This window comes from Hipposideros armiger, unplaced genomic scaffold (genome assembly GCF_001890085.2).
Source record: "Hipposideros armiger isolate ML-2016 unplaced genomic scaffold, ASM189008v1 scaffold_38, whole genome shotgun sequence".
NCBI lineage: Eukaryota > Metazoa > Chordata > Mammalia > Chiroptera > Hipposideridae > Hipposideros > Hipposideros armiger.
Window position 1 is genome coordinate 4,957,974 of NW_017731388.1, and position 9,171 is coordinate 4,967,144.

A 9,171-nucleotide genomic window follows, 5' to 3' on the forward strand; every position below is an offset into this window, starting at 1 on the left:
TAAAAGCCCATGTTGCCTCATAATAATACTAAATATTGAAGCTCAAGTTTGTTAAGTAGCAAAGACTCAATACAACTATTCACTGTGAAGCTTTCCCAGGAAAAGACCCTAGTGTGCATTGAATATTTTAGTATTTTCTTAGAAATGATTAGTTTTTTAATTACTTTAAGTAGGGGGGAAAACCCCTTTCATAATTACTCAGGTGAGGGGTAAGTTATAACCCCCTTGGAGTTGGAGGTGAAATTGGGAGTTGGGTAAAAACGAGGTTTTACTAAATCATTAATTTTGCCCTTTACTTTTCAAACACATGAAGCAAATATTTCTTAATGAATGAAATAATAAAATGAAATACAGCAAAGTGTACGAGGTGCTGCTATTTATAATGGAGAGTTGGGGGAAGAAACAATGTAAAGAAAGGAAATCATGCTATACTTTTTAAAATGGAAAACTGAATTGCTTTCCACTGTGCTTACACATATTTTCAAGTTAATTATTTTCTGCTTGTAGATTAATACTCATTGGAGAGAAATCAGAAAATACAAGGAGAAAATAAAACTCTCTTTTCAGCTATATATACCACCCAGATACTTTAATATTTTATATTTTTGACTATTTTTTATCGATATCCTTTTTTCTTAACAAAATTAAGATTCCAAATCTATACAGCTCTGTATTGAACTTTTTGACATTTATTAAGCAATTTAATTTTATTTTGTTCAATAATCTGTGAAAACATTATTTTTCTCAATTTGATCATTGGAAGCATTAGTTTAATTCTCTTCCACTTTTGTGCTATAAAGATAAATTGAGATCTACCCTCTTGGACTTAACTTTATCTGTCAAACATCTGGGTGTATTCCTATAAGTAAGATTCCTAACAGGCCATTTTTGTAGGGTTGTGTTTTTTTGTTTTGATTTTTCTGATTTGGAAAAGTAATGCAAGGGCATGCTGAAATACTCCGATATTAGAAAAGGAACACAGAGACAAGTCAGTCTTCTTCCTACTTTGTCCCCCAGTTCTCTTCCCCAGAGACAGCTCCATTACCAGTTTCTCATGTGTATTTTCAGAAAGGTTGTGGCGTGCAGCTTTATTTTAAAGCTTTTTGGCAGAGTTTTACTGATTTCTTACCCAGCGCATTTCTTGCTATCAACAGTGAGGTACTACAGGTGGTAAAGTCAGTGGATGGCAATAACTATTGTCTCTGCTTACCTGGCTTGCATCCTTTCTTTTTCCTCTTTCTTCTTAGAACAGACAAGAAAGGGTCAGGGACTGAAGCTGGGCCAACCACTGTATGTGCCGGGCCCCCCAACACCGAGAATAGTTCAACGATCGGCACGTGACGCCAGTGGGCCGTGAGGGATCTTCAGGGCATTTGTATGTGGCAGCTGGGAAGGTGAAAGGGGCTACTTGCTGGCACCGCTCACTCGTGATGCTGCCTTCCTGGTGAGAATGAAGCCAGTTCACAGGAAGCAGAATTAAGAGATAGAAGACAGCACCCAGCGGCATCATTAATCAGCCATACCAGGCGTGATGTCAAGTCACTAAAGCTGACAAATCCACTTTACTTTTTTAAAGCTAGTTTGAGGTACAGTTTTGTCACCTGTAACTGAAATAAACTTGACTTCTACAATAAAAGGTGACCTTTTCATGGGTAACAACAACTTGCCTGCAGCGATAGGAAAGACCCAGACATCGTGTGAACGCCAGGAAAAAATACAGCTAGAAAGAAGCTCCCAGAAAGACTGCCACCGAAACAATGCACAGGTGCACCAGTGACTTGGGAAAGTAGGCAGACTATGTGCTGTACAGCACATGTGTGCAGATGTTTATACACACTGGAAGACAGCAATGCTCTAGCAAACACTCCAGCCTCAGTCTATTCCTATTAGCTCCACCTGGCTCGTTATTTTCATATCAGTTTTGGTTTCCTTTTCACCCGAGTTGACCTGAATTAGAGCGAGAATATAGAGTGACTACTTTAGTCCCACTGAGCTCCGGAAACAGAGGTTTAAATGTGACTCAAGCAAGGCCTGCTTTCCTAGGTAGGGAGTGTCCATCTCTGTCCTAAACTGGTCCTCTCTGAAATTTGCCCTTGGAATGCCCATGACCATGGTGACACTCATTCATCTATGGGTGAGGTGGACAGTGCCTATCTTTGGACTGGGCGCTGCTGGGATGAGTGTGGAGAATCAACCTAGCTTAACAAAGATTTCACTTATCTGCACAGGCAAGCATGCTCACACACTCATGTACATACCCGTGCACACACATGTACTCATGCACGCATCCCACAAATGCTCACATTTAGAAATACGCCAGCCTCGATATGTCATCGGTAGATCACAATTGTGATAACGACACTCACTGTGGGAGAGGAAGGAAGGGCTAGAACCCACCCTAAAGCTTCCAGCGTTTCATTTGAACTTGAGTTTACATATCAAAGAAAGAAAATGAAAAATGTGCTGGCATGCTGTCACTTCCTGACAATTATTATTTGTAACAAATCCCCAGGTAATTTGGACTCATTAATGTTCAGATGGCCATAATCTACTTGCTCTATTGAGCTGAGCGATGGAGTGTTCGAAGATTTAAAAATGCCCCCACCGTCTACAATCTCTGCTTTCTGTCTTTTTGATATGAATTGTAGGAGCAAAGTAAACAGAGGGGTCTGTTAGCATTTCCCTTTTTACAAATGAGCCATAAAATTGTCCATTAATCAGTCCTGGCTCCCAGGGGTCAGTTTGCATTGTAGAGGTTTCCTTTTCCTTTTCTGATCCCCATTTTGTTGAAGAGATTACTCGGAAAAGAAAAAAAAAAGAGAAGGAAAAAAAAAAAGTTACAGAGCAATAAGCCCAAAAGAATAGGCTTAGGAAAGCCAGCTTTTTTTTTTTTTTTTAAGCAGCCTTTGGCCTGAGCCAGATTCTCATCATTCAGCACCATTCAAAACATCAACATTTGCTCTATTCACTTTAGACTGCCTTGAAAATATAAAATATTTTTCTCCTCTTCCCAGAGAGCATGGTACTCAAACAGGTACTACATATAAGTCTTCAGCTCCATTAAGAAAAATAAATAAATAAAATTAAAAAAAGAAAAAAATAAATAAACAGGATCTCCGGAGCAAGAATCTATGAGCACAGAAATAATAACGTACTGGAGAAATTCACTCTGAGTTTGACAGGGCTTCCCCCACCTGACTTGCTACACTAGGTGTCAGTCCTGACAGTTCTTGCATTTATCTTGAGGGTATTTCCTTTAAAGGACAGAAGGAGGAAACACATATCAGGCTTTGAGCTGTCTGAGAGGGTAGGCAGGCGGCCTGCCTCCTGGCTGTAGCTTTCTCATTGGGCAGTGATGTGATGAAACCAGTCTGCGTGCCTGAATTTTTCCCATGACCAGATTTCTTACCTTCAGTGAGACTCCCCCGCATAAATACAGACACTACACAAGCATCATCTATAATCACCATCAGTTTTCAGTGCAGTAATAAAAGAACGAGATTGCACAAATATTGGCTTTAGTGAAACTGAAACGAAAAGTTGTCTTTGTTTGGTTTGGGGCTTCTGGTGTTGTTAGGCTCTGAAGCCCCACTTCCCCCTCCCTCTATTTCACCATTTGTGTTTTGTCCTTTATTTACACTAAGCATAAAACTTATAAGCTGTCTTCAGGGATTTCTTTATTTTTCTTTACCTTTTTTTTTTTTTAAAGCTAAAGTGTTTGTCTAACCTGGGGGGTTTAGGAGGGAACTGAATAGCCAGCAAAGGTTTTTATTTCTAAAGGAAAGTCACCCCGAGGTTAACTTGGAAGCCAAACAGTTTTAAAAGTTTACCTCGTGAAAGTCAAAGCTAAATGCTGTAGTGTGGCATTAGTTCCCTGCATAAAATACAGCTATTTCTCCTAGAGGGACCCCTTGTTGATCTGCGAGATGGCAACTACGTTCTTTAAATAAGCCGAGTATGACTAACCAGGAATCCTTCTTCCTCAGTCATTTATGTTGTTTAAATCTCACCCTTGGAAGTTAAATATATTGGTCTGAAGTGATTAATTGTTCCATAAATCTGCTTCTGAGAAAGTAGATGGGCCTCACAGTCATTCTTCTATTTCGTGAGAGCTCCTCCACTAACATGGCACTTATGCACATAAAATTCCGGAGCGTCTGGACTTGCATTTGAAGTGACTCACTCACACCTAGTGAACCATTTCTCTCCTTCAGAGGCGACAGAAGTGTGAGTTCCTTGAATCATTGATTTTGTTAGCATAAACATGTTGGATTTTGCTAACCTACCTTACGACTTTATTAGCCTTCCTTCTTTTATATGTCCTCCAGGCTTTGGCAGTTTTGCACATTTAATTGAAACACATTGGCTTCTATAAAAAAAAAAGAACCTGCTTAAATCAAAAAAGGAATTCCTCATAATCTCTCTGAAGTTAACACTTGGACGCTTGACAGTACCTGCTGCATCCCACTGCGTTGCATTTATGCAGCTCGGGTCTGACTTCCTATCTGTTTCGGTCAAGCTGTGTGAAATCTCTTGGCTTTTGTGCATCTGGGGAGGAGGGTCAGATGGGTGGGAGCAGAATGCTGTGTCCAGACTGGAAGCCAAGAGAGGTCTTCATTACGCATATTTTCATTGGCGCCTGTGTCACCCAGACATACCCCCTTGGTAAGGGAATGAATGAAAGGCCAGCTCCTGGACAGGATGAGAACCTGCCAAATTGCTCCATCCATCTGCCCAGGCCCCACAGACTTACGTGGATTCCTAAGGAACTTAATCCTGGCTTAGCTCTGGGATGGCCAACGACTGCTGAGATCCTCCACGAGGCAAATCACATTACCCTTCTTTGAAACAAATGATGCATTTTAGGACTAACATATGCAGCCCTGGCCTAATTCTTTGGAGCGATGTTGGAAACCAGAAGCCATTCCTGCTAGGACAAGGTGGCCTACTAAGAGTACCGTATTTGCCGGCGTATAAGACGAACCCCTAACATTTCCACTCAAAATACAGAGTTTGTTATATGGGCAGTCTATCTGAAGTGTACCTGGCGTATAAGACGACCCCCCACTTGGAGGCATATTTTTCAGGGCCAAAAAATCGTCTTATACGCCGGCAAATACGGTAGGTGAAAATCTGAGGCAATCCACATTCTCTGTGTAGCCATTCTACTATTAATAATTCTCTCCTTATTGGCCTTCACAGGAGCAGTAAGGTCCTTCTCAGATAGAGAGGCAGGGTTGCAAATACACTCACACTTCACTCATATGTGCAAAGGATTTTTGAGTAGGTATCAATGAAAATGAACCCTCTATTAGAATTTTACATAAATGATGATAGAAAAAAAATGTTTACAGGCTAACCCCTGGACCTGTACCCTTTACATATCGTTTCTCCTTTATTGTCCTTACTGAGAATCAGAATATGGGAATGTTCTGGCCCTACCCTGTGATCTCTCAACACCAGTTGAGTCAGCATATTCTAACCCTGATCATTACAATATAGACAATTGCAAAACTTAACCATACAAGAAGTGTCTGTGAACTACTAAATAGATTTTACGAAACGCAAATCAACACTTCCCTGAATCAACTTCCCCTTAGATCCCAACATTACCTATGGACTCTTCAATGCCACCTGATTGATGGGGAAGTTTACTGTTGTTTGTTTTGCCTAGTCTATGCCCTGCAGTTCAAGATTCATTAACTTAGTCATAAATTCAGCTTTTGGCAAAGTCTGCAAGGATTCAATGGTGCTCCAAAGGGGCAGGGACAATGGGAATAATCTGGTTAGCGTGTGGACAATACAAGGGATACACTATTTGTGGATAATTTAAAAACAATAAGACTGAATAAAATATGGTCTGCTTTCCACTATTACCATGAGCCAACAATACTAAACAATGTCAATAATTAAAATATTCTTTCCCTCCAAAAAATAATTTGCTGTTCTAAGTTCAAAACAATCAGTGAAATAACTATTGGATTTTAATAATACATATGGAAGGTTCAAATGAGCACAATATTATGTATCTTTTCACAAACAGTGTATTTATTCTGTACCAAAATTTCAACTTTACAGTCAGTCCCCAAAACAAACTCAGCTATGTTCATTCTTACTAGATATTACCAGTTAGGTTTAATAAGCATCTTAAAGTAAACATATTCAAATACGAGTACCATATCTTCGCCAGTACTGCTTCATCCATAGCTTTCCTTATCTCCATTGATGGCATCACCATCCTTCCCATGGCTACAGCCAAAACCCTTGGAGACATCTTTGATTCTTCTCTGTCTTCACATTCTCCAGCCAGTCATCAGGTCCTAAAGGTTCTACCTGCTAGAATATATCCAGAATCCATATTTCTCAGGCTCCCCTTCTACCACTCCCTGGCTTCTCACCTGGACTACCCTGGTAGACTCCATCTCAGTCTCCCTGTCCCACCATTGCATCCCTGTGGTCAGCAGCCAGATGATCTTTTAATATCATGTACTGGATTATATCTCATTACTGTTCAGAACCTTCCAGTGGATCCCCATTTCTCTCAAAGAAAAAGCAAAAATGTTTACAATGATTTACAGGCAAGTACAGCTGGCTCCTAAAACTTTGCATGAATTAAAGAAAGGTGAACAATTAGAAAAATGGCACCTAAGAGCCAGCCGGGTGGCGCGTTGGTTAAGAGCGGGCTTGGGATGCCAGCTCTGAGCAGCAGAATCCCAGTTCAGATCCCACATGAGGGCCAATGACGCTGCGCCCTCTACAGCTAAGATGGTGAACAACAGCTTGACCTGGAGCTGGGCTGCCCTGAGTCGCCTGCGACAGTATAGGCTGCTGCCCCTGCTGCAGTGGGTTGCCATAGCTACCGTGAGTGGCCGGCAGCCACTGTGAGTGGCCAGCAGCTGGCATGAGCTGCCAAGAGCCACCGTGAGCAGCCATCCAGAGGCCGGCGACTAATCTACCTCACCTGGGAAGAGCGCAATGATCACAATACCAGCATGGGCCGGTGAAGCGATGTCCTCCATAACTAGACTGAAGAACAAAAGGACAGCAACTTGTCTGTTCCCCTTCCCTGATTCCCCAACGTTGTTCCCCTTCCCCAATTCCCCAATAAAATCTTTAAAAAACAATGGCATCTAAGACCTTTGATCTGCTAATATTCTTTCTAATAATGTATCCTAAGGAGATAATCATAAGTCAAATCTAAAATTTATACATATTTCTCACATTGTTTATAATAACCACAATAATAGACATAATAGCTGACATAGACCAGTGCTTATCCTCACAAAATTCTGTAAGGTATACTGTAATTGTCCCCATTTTATAGGCAAGGAAGATGAGGCATTAACAAGTAAATGATTAGCTGATGTTGCACAGCCAAGAAGGGGTATAACCAGGACCTAAACTCAGGCAGTCTATCGGCAAGGATCACACCCTTAACTACATTGCCAAACGAATACATGAACTGGAAAACATGTAAATGTCCAACCACATAGGTTTGGTAAATAAGATAGGGTGTAACTATATAATCATTAAATACAATGCTTCTAAATCAATAATGATATAGAAAAATATTTGTGATGTTAAGTAAAAAATGATTAGACCATCCATAATAATCTGAATTTAACAAGTGCACATACATACATGCACACACATACGTATACATACACATGTATGTATAAAAAACAAATATCAGAAGGAAGTGCCCTAGATATTAATAAATATTATTTGATATGGCCCAGTTACTATAATAGATGATTTTTATTTTCTTCAACATGCATCCTCTTGTCTTATACCCCTTTTTTCTGCAATTGTGTCTTTATTTTACAATCACTTATTTAAAACACTTATTTTAAAAAGTTGCACTTTAGAGGACGAGATCCAAAATGGTAGAGTAAATAAATATTGTGCCTGCTTTCTTCCATGAACACATTAAAATTACAACTAAGTTATAGAACAATCAACTTGGAGAAACATCTGAAGTATAGCTGAACAGAAGTTGTATAACTCAAGATATAAAGAAGCCACAATGAGAATGGTAGAAGGGGCAGAGACACAAAATGGGCTGGTCCCAAACCTCCATGTGCCGGTTGAGAATCAGGAGGAATATCTCGGCCAGGGAGGTCCCCGCCCACCACCCCAAGGAGTGAGGGACCCTAGCCCCGCAACACGTTCTTCAGCCTGAGGACTGGTGCTGGGAAGAGAAGCCCTCACAACATCTGGGTGTGAAAAACAGTGGGGATTCTGACCATCCAGGTGGGATGGAAGGCTGCAAGAAACCCAGACATCCTCTTAAGGGGCCCATTCACAGACTCACTCACTAGCAGGCACTCACCTGGGCTCCAGCGGAGGATGGTAGCACAGGGATTGTCAGAGGCATATGGGGGACAAACTGAGGTGTATGGCTCCAAGGTGAGAAGTGGAAGATAGTCGCCATTTTTCCTGTCCTACTCCTGTGCAGCCTGCAGACAGGCGCCATCTTTTCTGTGTTGAGCCCTTCCTGCTCTGGTCAAATCTGAATCTGATTGGTCTGGTGAGCTCTGCTGCTCAACCCTGCTGACTCACTGGGAACCCACCCTATCCAAATTTCCCAGTGCCTGAGGCACTTTCTCCACAAGCAGCCAGCCCTGCACATATTGCAGTCTTTCTTCAAAACCTATCAGAATCCACAGGCCTCAGGTGGGTGGTAACTGGCCTCAGTGTGCTCCAAGACTTTTTGCCGAGTAGCTCCAGGCTCAGTACTGACACCAAATCAGAATTATTAGGTCTTTGGAAAAGTCATGACTCATATTTGCAACAGATGGCGCTAGTTCATTTTTGGAAGTATTAGAGTCATCTGCATCTATGTTATTGCTATGTCATTTGACAGCTGACAGTTCTAGCTTCATTCTAAAAAAAAATTAAGAAATTTGGTTGTGTTTTGGAGATTTTACAAGTTGAAGATGGAAGAGCAAACTGTGCATTTCACCATATTTTACTGTTTTACTTCCCTAAAGGAAAGAACGGGTGTCAAGCTTGTGAAAAGTTGCATGAAGTTTACAGTGACAATGCTCTATAAGAATGTCAGTGCCAACAATGGTTCACGAAATTCCGTGCTGGTGATTTTGATCTCAACAACGCTCCTCGGTCAGGGAGGCCCAGCGAGGTTGATGACAACAAAATAAAAGCATTGAT